At 38.6% G+C, this 12481-nt stretch overlaps 1 long non-coding RNA gene across 1 annotated transcript in view; it reads left to right on the forward strand.

Annotated features, from left to right (window-relative positions):
* Positions 1 to 7767, forward strand: part of LOC136405995 (uncharacterized) — a 51161-nt gene extending 43394 nt beyond the window's left edge. The window contains exon 2 of the long non-coding RNA XR_010751607.1: positions 7367 to 7767. This is a non-coding gene — a long non-coding RNA (uncharacterized lncRNA). The remainder of the gene's footprint in view (positions 1 to 7366) is intronic.
* The last annotated feature ends 4714 nt before the right edge of the window (positions 7768 to 12481 follow it).

Here is a 12481-nt window from a genome sequence, read left to right on the forward strand (position 1 = left end):
CTTCTTTTCCAACTTGAATGCCTTGTATTTCTTCTTCTTGTCTGATTGCTGTGGCTAGGACTTCCAGGACTATGTTGAATAAGAGCAGTGAAAGGGGGGCACCCCTGCCTTGTTCCTGATCTTAAGGAAATTGCTTTTAATTTTTGCCCATTGAGGATGATGTTGGCTGTGGGTTTCTCATAGATGGCTTTTATCATGTTGAGGTATGTTCCCTGTATTCCCACTTTGCTGAGAGTTTTGATCATGAATGGGTGCTGGATTTTGTCAAATGCTTTTTCTTCATCTATTGAAATTGTCATGTGGTTTTTCTCCTTCCTTTCATTTATGTGATGAATAACATTGATAGATTTGCGAATATTGTACCAGCCTTGTCTCCCCAGAATAAATCCCACTTGATCATGTTGTATGATATTTTCCATATATTGTTGGATCTGGTTTGCTAATATTTTGTTGAGGATTTTAGCATCTATATTCATCAGGGATATTGGCCTATAATTTTTTTTCTTTGTGTTGTCTTTGCCTGGTTTTGGAATCAGAATTATGCTCGCCTCATAAAAGGAGCTTGGAAGTCTTCCTTCCTCTTGAATTTTTTGAAATAGCTTGAGAAGGATAGGAGTTAGTTCTTCTTTGAATATTTGGTAGAATTCACTTGTGAAGCCATCTGGCCCAGGACTTTTTTTTGTTGGGAGTTTTTTGATAACTGTTTCAATCTCATTTGGTGTAATCGGTCTGTTTAGGTTTTCTGATTCTTCCAGACTGATTTTTGGAAGATTGTATGTTTCAAGGAATTTTTCCATTTCATCTAGGTTGTCTAGTTTTTTAGCATACAGTTCTTCATAGTATTTTCTTACAATCTTTTGTATTTCTGTGTGTCAGTTGTTATTTCTCCCATCTCATTTCTAATTTTCTTTATTTGAGTCCTCTCTCTCTTTTTCTTGGTGAGTGTAGTTAAAGGTTCATCTTGTTTACCTTTTCAAAAAACCAGCTCCTAGTTTCATTGATCCTCTGTATTGTTTCTTTAGTCTCTATGTCATTTATTTCTGCTCTGATCTTTATTATTTCCTTCTACTACATTTAGCCTTTACTTGCTGTTCTTTTTCTAGTTCTTTTAGATTCAGGGTTAAGTTGTTTATTTGAGCTTTTTCTAGCTTCTTAAAGTGTGCCTGTAGTGCTATGAACTTCCCTCTCAGTACTGCTTTTGCTGTGTCCCATAAATTTTGAGTTGTTGTATGCTCGTTATCATTCGTTTCTAGGAAATTTTATTTCTTCTTTGATCTCATTTTTAATCCAGTCATTATTTAACAACCTGCTATTTAGTTTTCATGTGTTTGAGAATTTTTGAGCTTTTCTGTTGTGGTTGATTACTAGTTTCATGCCATTGTGATCAGAGAAAGTGTTTGATATGGTTTCAATCTTCTTAAATTTGTTGAGAGCACTTTTGTGCCCTAACATGTGGCCTATCCTAGAGAATGTACCATGAGCACTTGAAAAGAATGTATATTCTGCTGCTTTAGGGTGAAAGGTTCTGTAGATATCTATTAAATCGAGTTGATCTAGTGTGTCCTTTAAGTTTGCTGTTTCTTTGTTAATTTTCTTTCTTGAGGATCTATCTAGTGATGTTAGTGGGGTATTAAAATCCCCTACTATTATAGTGTTGCTGTTGATCTCGCTCTTTATATCCATCAAAGTCTGCTTTATATATTTAGGTGCTCCTATATTAGGTGCGTAGATATTTATAATAGTTATATCTTCCTGTTGGATTGCTCCCTTTATCATTATGTAGTGGCCTTTTTTATCTCTTACTATGTTTTTTGTTTTAAAGTCCATTTTGTCTGATATAAGTATTGCTACCCCAGCTTTTTTTTCATTTCCATTTGCATAAAATGCTTTTTTCCATCCTTTTACCTTCAACCTATGTGCATCTTTTGTTTTAAGGTGTGTCTCTTGTAGACAGCATATGTATGGGTCCTGTTTTCTTTTCCATGCAGCTACCCTATGTCTTTTGATTGGATCATTTAATCCATTTACATTTAGGGTTATTATTGACATGTAATTGTTTGTTGCCATTTTATTCTTTAAAGCTGTATTTCTCTTTTGCTATATTCTTTTCCCACTTTGGTCTGTTTACACCATGCCCCTTAACATTTCCTGCAGCATTGGTTTGGTTGTAATGAATTCCTTGAGTTCTTTTTTTGTCTGGGAAACTTTTTATTTCTCCTTCAATTTTAAATGATAGCCTTGCTGGATAAAGTAGTTTTGTTTGTAGGTTCTTGTTCTGCATTACTTTGAATATTTCTTGCCATTCCCTTCTGGCCTCAAGTGTATCTGTTGAGAAGTCGGATGTCATCTTTATGGGGGCTCCTTTGTAGGTGATAACTTTTTTTTTCTCTTGCAGCTTTTAATATTTTCTCTTTATCGCTTAGCTTTGGTATTTTAATTATGATGTGTCTCGGTGTAGGTTTCTTTGGGTTTCTCTTTAATGGAGTTTTCTGCGCTTCTTGGACTTGTGAGAGTTTCTCTTGCATTAATTTAGGGAAGTTTTCAGCTATGATATGGTTGAACAAAGTCTCTATCCCTTGTTCTTTTTCTTCTTCTTTAGGAACCCCTATGATGCGGATGTTATTTCTCTTCATGTTGTCACAGAGCTCTCTAAGAGTTTCCTCTGACTTTTTGAGTCTCTTTTCTCTTTTCTTCTCTGCTTTCATGCCTTCATTCCAGTTGTCCTCCAACTCGCTGATTCGATCCTCAGCTGTATCCATCCTGTTTTTAATTCCTTCCATTGTGGTCTTCATTTCTGATATTGTATTTGTCATCTCCGACTGATTCTTTTTTAATATTTCAATATCCTTTTTTATACTTGCTATTTCTTTATTTAGGTGTTCATGATGACCATCCATTGTTGTTCTAAGATCCCTAAGCATCCTTACAATCATTATTTTAAACTCCGCATCCGGAAGTTTGATTATTTCCATATCACTCAGTTCATCTCCTGAAGGTCTCTCTTGTGGTTTCATTTGGATTGCACTTCTTTGTCTTCTCATTGTGCCTGGGTATCTGGGTGTTTTCTTTGTAGAGCTGGTTGAGTCTAGGCTTGGTGTTGTCTGTCTCTAGTTTTTACTTGTGTTGTTTCTAAGTCTTCTTGGGTTGGCTTCAGCTATTATTTGTAACACACTTTAGGATTTGGGCAGCTTTGAAGTCTTGATTTGTTTGTTTTCTTAACAGGTGATTGTCTTGTTTGCTGATCTCAGCAGGGGCTTATTTGAAACTGTATCCAGGAATGCGGTGGGTGTTACCTGAGGCTTTGAAATCCTCTTCTGCCAGTTAATCTCTCTGGGGGCAGGTTGCTTTCTCAGCTTCAGTAGGGGGAGGTGTATCTCAGGTCTCCTTGGAGATCTGGAGCTGGAGAGATGTCTGTATCTCTGTAACCTGGAAGTACTTTTGTATTTTGCTTTGTGGAAGGATCAGCCCCTCCCCCAGTTATGGCCACCTCCAGCACTGAATGAGCCAGCTTTTTATGTCATTACCTATATTCCTCTCCCCCCTCACCATCCGTCTCTCTCTTTCTCCTTTCTTTTTGGAAGACAAGTGGGCCCTTTCAACACTCCTTGTTCCCTGGTCGCCAGGTAAGTGGCTGTGAGCAATATTTACTGCTCTTTATCCTTGGAATTGAGAGCCCAGCCTCACTGCCCCCCCCCCCCGTTAGCAGGGGAGATTCAGGCGCTCCCTACCAGGTTTGTTGTGGCTTCTTCTTTGCTCCTTGATTTTTGAAAGCTGTTCTTGTAGTCTAGATTTGGTTTTTCATGCTGATTGTTCATAAGTTAGTTTATAATCCAGTTCGGTGGTGTGAGCTGGGAGTCTGTGTGTCTGCCTACTCTGCTGCCATCTTCAGGTCCCCCAGTTGTGTCTATTTTTGCTCAGCATAACGGCTGTGAGATTCATTTATAGCATCGTGTCTCACAAGTTTGTTCTTTTGTGTTCCTGAATATTTATTATTTGGCTACAACAGAATTACTTTCTCCATTTTTATGTTGATGGAAATTTGGGGTATTTTCAGGTTTTGGCTTTTATCAATAAAGTTCTATAAAAATTCTTGGATAAGTCCTTTTGTGGACCTATAATCTAATTTTTCTTGGGTGCATTTCCTCCAAAGAGGACAACATCATAACCATTATGTTGAACTAAATACAAGAATTTTTGAAGTTGACTGTACCATCTTACACTTCAAACAGCAAGGTATGAGAGTTTCATAGCTCTAAATCTTCACGAACATTTGGTGTGGCCAGTGTTTTTCATTTTAACCATTCTGCTGGGTTTGAAGTGGTAACTTTTATTAATTTTGCAATTAATAAACAATTCATGTTTAAAAACAAGAATTTTTTTTTCTTTTTGTGAGAGAGACAGATAGAGACAGACAGACGGTAAGGGAGAGAGATGAGAAGCATCAATTCTTTGTTGGGGCCCCTTAGTTGTTCATTGATTGGTTTCTAATATGTGCCTTGATTGGGGGGGGGCACTACAGCAGAACAAGTGACCAGCAACTTTGGGCTCAAGCCAGCAACTTGGAGTCATTCATGTTTTTGAAATATTTTTTTTATTAATTTATTCATTTTTTAGAAAGGAGAGAGAGAGGGAGAGGAGAGAGACAGAGAGAAAGAAGGGGGGAGGAGCAGGAAGCATCAACTCCCATATGTGCCTTGACCAGGCAAGCCCAGGGTTTTAAACCGGTGACCTCAGCATTTCCAGGTCGACGCTTTATCCACTGCACCACCACAGGTCAGGCTGGAGTCATGTCTTTGATCCCATGCTCAAACCAGCAATACCACGCTCAAGCTGTTGAGTCGGCCCTCAAGCTGCAACATTGAGGTTTCAAACCAGGCTCCTCTGTGTCCCAGCCTGATATTCTATCCATGGTGCCACCGCTTGGTCAGGCTGCAGAATTGTTTTTCAATACACACTGTCTTGAAGTTGTCTATATTTGGACCAAGTTATTTAATGCTGAGGTTTATATTTAACTTCTTTAAAGTTTGCTACCGATGCAAATTATCTTTCAAGCTGTCGTCACTTTCTATATTCTGACCTGACTAGTTTATTTTTAATTATTTAAATCATGTCATCATAAATTATTTACAATGTTATAGAAATAAAATAAATAGCTTATAAAAAATAAATTAAATTTAATTAATTAACTAACTTACCAGAAAAAGAAAAATGGGATAAGAGAGAAATTCAAACAATATGACTTCCTCATTAGACTATTACTAAAATTGTTTCCATTTGTTACTGGTATATATGTTTTGATTTTCTTTCATTATTATGTTCTTATTAATTTTTTGGAGTGATATAAATTTAAAGACCTGTTCTTCATAGATTTCCTGCATAAAATAATTGCTTACAATTTTTGAGAAAAATTGGTGTGTATAATCTCTAGCGGTAAATCTCAAACTTGGATTAGTAAAAATTCAATTTGCTAAAATTCAAAGGTCCAGGTTCCCATTCCTTGGTCATGTATGTTCTTCCTTAGTGTTTCAGGTGATTCTGAGACACACCAAAGTTCATCAACCACTCCTCTAGTGTATATTTCGGCAGGAAAGAAAAGTAAAACTTACGTCTTAATTATAGTGCAGTTGTCAGCTATGGCCAACAGGTGGCTCACTGGATCACAACACTGTTTAGGGAAAGAAGAGTTCATTTGCATATCAAGGCCATTTCCATTGAAGTAAATGAAAGACTAGTTACTGTATTTCTAAAGAATAATTCAAATGTCCTTTCCTCTTTTTTTTTTTTTTTAAAAATATATATATTTTATTCATTTTTAGATAAGAGAGAGAGAGAAAGAGAGAGAAGGAAGGAGGAGCAGGAAGCATCAACTCCCATATGTGTCTTAACCAGGCAAGCCCAGGCTTTTGAACCGGGACCTCAGCATTCCAGGTGGATGCTTTATCCACTGCGCCATCACAGGTCAGGCTGGCCTTTCCTCTTAATGCTTTTAAATGTATGACTCCTACCAGTCTTCTACACACACATGTAGAAACTTCCATTCTTGTGTGAGAACATAACCTTTAGATTTTTTTTTAATTAGGCTGCATTTCTTCATAAGAAAAATTCAGATCTGTCAAGATAAAATGCTCTATACATCCTACAGCACTTGACTTCAACAAAAGGTCAGGAAGTGATTCATTCTGTTCTGATTTGGGGCTCATGAGGATAGATAGTCTTAAAGGTTCACAGTGGGAATTACTTCAAAGATTAAAAAGCTGCCTCTTAGACCTGGGATTAATTACAACTGATCAATTATAGGGATTCTGGCTGAAAAGTTGGCTTGCTTTGAGTCTACTGAGAAAGAACTTGCTCTTTGGAATTGTACAGAGTGTTCATTCTAGATGATAGTTGGAGGACATTACTACTTCAATGTAATGTATCACCCCCCCGCCGCAACCCCAGTCAAGGTGACGTGTTCCAAAGCAGGTGGCGATTTCCCAGATAGAGTTTAAATGCCCAATTCAATTTGAAATTGTTCCATGGTCCCACAATTTCCAAATAAAGGGTTCTGAATAGCCGGAGGGATATATTTCATTTAGTCACTGATCATTGGTAAACATTACTGAATACCCGTTCTGTGCCAAGATAATGAGTAAAGCCTGAGAGAACTAAGAGTCAAAAAATCATTTAGACTAGGAGGCAGGCAAGCGGTCAGCTTGCTATAGTTGTGTGATGTGTCACACTTGTAATTGATGGTTGGATGTCTGTTATCAATGCCACACCCTGGTTGTCCAGCCCAGGGCATCGACTTAATATAAATATTTTCTTAATTATGTAGTTAATACTAATATATATATAAGTCATTCCAGGCTACTAAGAGAGAATACTGAACAGTTACATCACTCCAATGACGAAGTAAGACCTTTGGAGACCTTGCTTTGGGTTACTTTCTTTGATTATTTTACAGAGTAATCTGTACCTTTGGGATTTTATAGTGAAACTGACATTATCCTACTCATCTTCCCTCATCATTTACTTCTACGCTACAGGTAATTTACCAAGAACACCTAAGACTCAACACCTGGGAGCTCTTTTCCTGACCTTGAGGTACATCCAGTTGCTGTCGGAAGTCCCCAAGAGCAGCCTTCAACTCATGACTTGCGGGCTTGCTGGACAAATGCCCTAATTTTTTTTTATTTTTTTTTTTACATTACAAGTTAGATTACTCTGAAGCTGTTCTCTAAGACAGTCTCAGAGCACTATCTTTAAATTATTGTGCTTTGATCACAAAATTCAGAGATCCGTTCTCTCCTGATATGTATGCTATTACTCATTCACAGGTTAGGTTAATTATTCAAAAAATAATGCAGTTATTTATATCTTTCAGGAGTGGAACAAAGAAGGCCTTGAGTACTGAAGGAAAATGAAGAGGGAATCGTGAAAGAATACTACAAAAGAAGGCCAGCAGAATGTTTTCCTGGATGAGAAAAAGAAAGGAGAACATGGGGGATCCTTCTGGATCACCACCACCAGGCTGGGATACCCGTGTGCCAATGTACCCATAACCCCACTTCTCTGAATATTGAATGCTAATGGCTCAGAGCTGTATAGAATTATCATCGGCCAGTGGAAGCTGCCATCTATTATAAATTATAAACCTCCTTTCTGGGAGATAAGGACTTTCTACAGCCAGCAACTGATACACAGAGGGGTACACAAGCCCGGTAAGAATGGCGCAGCTCATGTTCCAGAACTCCCTGCCAGGTCAGACAGGGGCCACATTCCAGGTGAGACCATGTTCTTGCTTACTTTTCCTCCTCTGTTCTAACCTGGTTCCCCACACCTTTTCTCCTGAGAACCCTTCCTCTACTAATCACCTACCCTTGAATCCCTGTCTTAACCTCTGCTTTATTGGGAATTCTGACCAACAGAAAACTCAAAGACCAATGCAACATTTATTACCAACTGTCTCACTAACAGAGAATAGAAAAGATTCAGCCTCTGATCAGTAGACAATGATATAATAAGAGCATTTCATGATGTATACGCCACCATTAAGTTCAAAATTCAATTTGCAGCTCTCTTTAAAGGCGACAGTATACCGTCCTGGATGTATGCACATTTCTACATTAGAGAGAAGTTATTAACTTTAATTCCAATGGTAAATGTTACACTCATTCTAGGCTGCTGAAGGGCTTCCTGTGTGTGATATTTGACAAGGAAGTGTTCTCTGTTGGCTTGTGCTAGGCAGATGGATTTCAGTCCTGACAAAGCCAAGGACTGTTAACTCTGGACTTCCTAAGTCTAGAAAATTATTGACCTAGATTCTCACTTATTTAGCAGGTGAGGAAACTGGAATCCAGATGGAAAAGGCTTTATGATCATCCTTTAAGCGTTGAGACGTCTTCCTGCCCTTGTGCAAAAACTTCAGCAGCTGCTTCATGATCTTTCTTCTTATTGTTTTCAAATTTCCTAATTCCCTTTTCATCTCCACTTCATTTTCAGACCACGTAACATTGGGAGAGCAAGTTCGTGTTTTAAGAGGATTGAGAAGAATGAGGGTTAGGGATTTAGAAATATCAATCTTTTGAACAAATAGCATCAGGATTATCTTGTCTGCTGCTGCTCCCATCTTAGATACACTTGCACATCTGGGTACACAGTGACACTCCCATGCACACTTAGTCAGTACTTCTGGATTCACATTCTCTTCTCCAAGTTGGTTTAAGAAGGTACAATCCCACTTGAGGAAAGAAGTAATGGACTCCTGATGGAATGCCAGCAGAAAGAAAAGAATAGAAAAGCAATCCAGTTATTATCCACTTGGGATTGTTGAACACCATGTGCTCAGACAAGTCCACAGTTTTTCAAGTTGTCAAGAATAATGTAGAGCCTTTTCAGAAATGCATCACTTTTTGTCCCTAGAATATGTGTTCATTCTCAAATTAAAAACATGTTGACAGTCCTAGCTAGGAACCAAAAGTTTAGTGATTTGCTCTCTTACCTGTTTCAGGTAACCATCCCAATCCTGGCACATGGTCCCCCCACTCCACTTTTGTTCACTGCTCTGTCCCCATCAACTAACTGGTTCCTCATATATAATAGATGTTTAATAAATATTTGAAAAATAAATGAACAAATGCTAGTGGCAAGTTTTGATGTATGAACTGCAAATGAGAAAACTGTAGAGTGCAGGAACACCAATAAATAAAACAAGGATCTTGAAAAGTGTTTCCAATATTCAAGACATATCTTTACACATTTTCTAATTATTTAGGGGAGTGCCGATATATTCTGCCTTCTATCTGCTGGACTGCAAGGGATCCTGGGAAAGGTTATATTAATATATAACATATACAGGTTTTTTTTCCTCCTCAATAAAGAGTTAATACTTGATGCCAAAAGAAGCAGAACATATGATGTGTGTGTCAAGTGATTAGACATTGAGCGTTGGAAGAAAATATGAAATTCCTTAGGATGAAATCTCAGCATTCTCTTTTACCAGCTGTGACATGTGCTTCACTTAGGGCAAAGCCAGGGTGAGAGTGAGAGAAAACTCCCAATGGCTGAAACATTACTGTTAATTTCTCTCTCATGTGCTGACAGTGCCACTTCAAGGTCACCAGGGACCCAGGCTCTTCCTAATTTTTGCCTCCACCATGCTAGCATGTAGCTTTGGTCCCCAGGTTTGCCTTGTGGTCCAAGATGGCTGCCATAGCTTAAAGCCATTGAAGAATCATCAAGGCCTAAATTAGGAAGAAAGGTGAAAGAAGGATGACAAACGCTAATCTCAAAAAGTGCTTCTCCCCTTACCATCTCAGCTCCCTTCATGCATCCTCAATCTCTACTATACTGTCGCTTACATTTTGCTGGCTATACCCTAGTCACATGCATACCTAATATCAAGAGAGGCTGGGAAAGGCAATGTTTTCATTGTACTGCATTGCTGCCCAAAATGGAATTTTGGTTGTACTGAAAGAGAAGAAATGGAGATTAGATACTGAGTAGCAACTCATAGACTTTGACATGCCTCACATACATCCTTTATCCTCTTTAAACTTCTGTTTTCTCATCTGTGAGACAGGAGTAATAGAACTGTCAAGAGTACTGCATGAAATAATGCATAGAAAGTCTCTGGTACAATGCCTGACACACAGTAAGCATTTGATACAGTTGTTATTGTTATTATTACCACTATTGACCTCTAAGAGTTTAGCATTTTCTAGGGGAGACAAGTCAAATACGGAAAATATGTAAATGATAGTGAAATTCAGTAAAGGATGATATCTTTAAATCAATAGGGCAGATGAGTATTATAGTCATGACGAGAGAGCACAGGGTTGGGGAAGATTTTAGCTCTGCCCGGGGAAGTAGGTGGGGCATAAAACAAATAGAAATTAGCTGTGCTAAACTGTCTTCAAAAGCATTTTCCAAAAAGCCTTTTTATGTTCGTACAGTAGCCCCTCCTTATCTACAGGGGATAAGACCCCTCACTGCATGCCTAAAACCATGAATAGTTTCAAATTCTATATATACCATGTTTTTGTCTGTACATACATACACTTTATGGCTTTTCTTTGGCATATTTGATTGCCAGCATCACCACTCTTGTGCTCCGGGGACATTATTAACTAAAATAAGGGTGACGTGAACAGAAGCACACTATATGGCAACAGTCCATCTGATAACCGAGATAGCTAATAAGTGACTAATGGGACAGCAGCATCTACAGCATGGAGAAGCAGGAGAAAAGGGGATTTACATCCTGGGAAGGAGGGAGTAGGTTGGCCAGAGATTTCTTCCTCTACTCAGAACAGTTTGAATTTTAAAACTTATGATGCATTGTTTATTTCTGGAATTTCTACTTAACATTTTCAGACCTCGGTTGACTGCAGGTTCAATTGAAATTGTGGAACGTGACACTGCAGGTAAGGGGCAGGGGAGGGGGCCTACTGGAATTTAATTTGATGAAGACAATTAATATATTGCCATTGATGGGAGTCCCATCCTCCTTTTAAGGCAGCTAGCAGCCACTTTGGGGGGGGGGAGGGGAGGGAAGAGAGTGTTATTCTGCTACATGGGTTTCTCTCTGATTTATTCTGCTCTCTGAAAGGAAGAAAAAAAGAGACAGTGAAGGAGCTTCACCCAAACGGGGAATTTCTTTGTGGAAGGCAGCCATGGGAATAATTCCTATAATTAAGAACCCATAATAAACAGCTGTGAGAGACTCTTACCGTGATGAATGATCTGTCTAGAGCTAGACCAGCGCTACCCATGTGGTCCGTGGACCAGCAGCAGCAGCACCACTGGAGAGGGGTTGAAGGTGCACCTCCTCAGGCTCCATGCCACTCCCCAACCTGAATCGGCATTTGATCAGGCTCCCTGTGGATTTGTATGATCTGTTTGAGAATCACTGGTATACAAAACACTCCAGCTCTCAAGAAGTTAATATTTGGAGAGAAATAAAGCATAAAACTATTAAAAATGAGCAAAACAGTGGATGCACAGAACGTTTTCAGTGATTCCAGGATAACAAAGGACTTGACATTAAACCTATCTGAACATTAAAACTGCGTGCCAACTTGAGAATTTCCTTAAGAATGGTTGTTTGTCTGCCTAGTGGCCCATCCTTTTTCTGAAAACAGCACCGTCTCCTTCTGGCAACTTCTGCCTTGCACTCCATCCACATTGTCCTTATTACATCATCAAAAAAGTCTTTTATCTTAAGTCAGCCCAGCCCTGTTCATCAGAACAGGTAGGTTGCATACACCCCTTGGAGGACCCTATTTTATGAAGGACATCCCTTAATTATGAATAGAACAAGTGCCAGGTTCTTGGTGATGGCCCCTGCTTGCTTTATTAGCATTGTCTTCACGACTTTTGGCACCGTTCCTTGTCCCTGACCCAGCACCCACATCCACATCCACATTTTGAGAACTCAGAAGTGTTGAATTGTCAAAAGAGACTTACATGGTTACAGATTATACCTGAAACCAAAACTTCCAATAATTTAAAGAAAGCAGGAAGTTACCAGTCACAAGTGAAACACCCATTTCTTGGTAAATCTGAGACTACACGACACAGATCCCCCCAAATGATTTTTCTCTTATATTAAAATGAATTTTTGTTTCATATTTAACAGAAATATTTTTTTCTGAGCAATGTATGTGGAAACACTGCTCATACATATATCATATACCCATTTCCATTTTAGGGAAGTCCCCTTTTATAATCTGTTAATTATAGTCTATGGTACAATTATTCAGCTGTTTGTGACCTATAAATCCATAAATTACAGTTTTGTGTACAATAAGTAATCAAGAAAGAACAGGCATATTCTATGAAAAAAAATTTATAGGTAAGATGTCCCTGGTATCATCTCTCCAATAAACACCACTAGTGCATTTACTAGGTAGTCTTATGTTCAGGTCATTACCACATCTACATGGAGACTTTGCCTGAATTTGTTATTTCTAGATATCTCTGCTAGGAGGGGAATGAT

Source organism: Saccopteryx leptura, chromosome 5 (assembly GCF_036850995.1).
Source record: "Saccopteryx leptura isolate mSacLep1 chromosome 5, mSacLep1_pri_phased_curated, whole genome shotgun sequence".
NCBI lineage: Eukaryota > Metazoa > Chordata > Mammalia > Chiroptera > Emballonuridae > Saccopteryx > Saccopteryx leptura.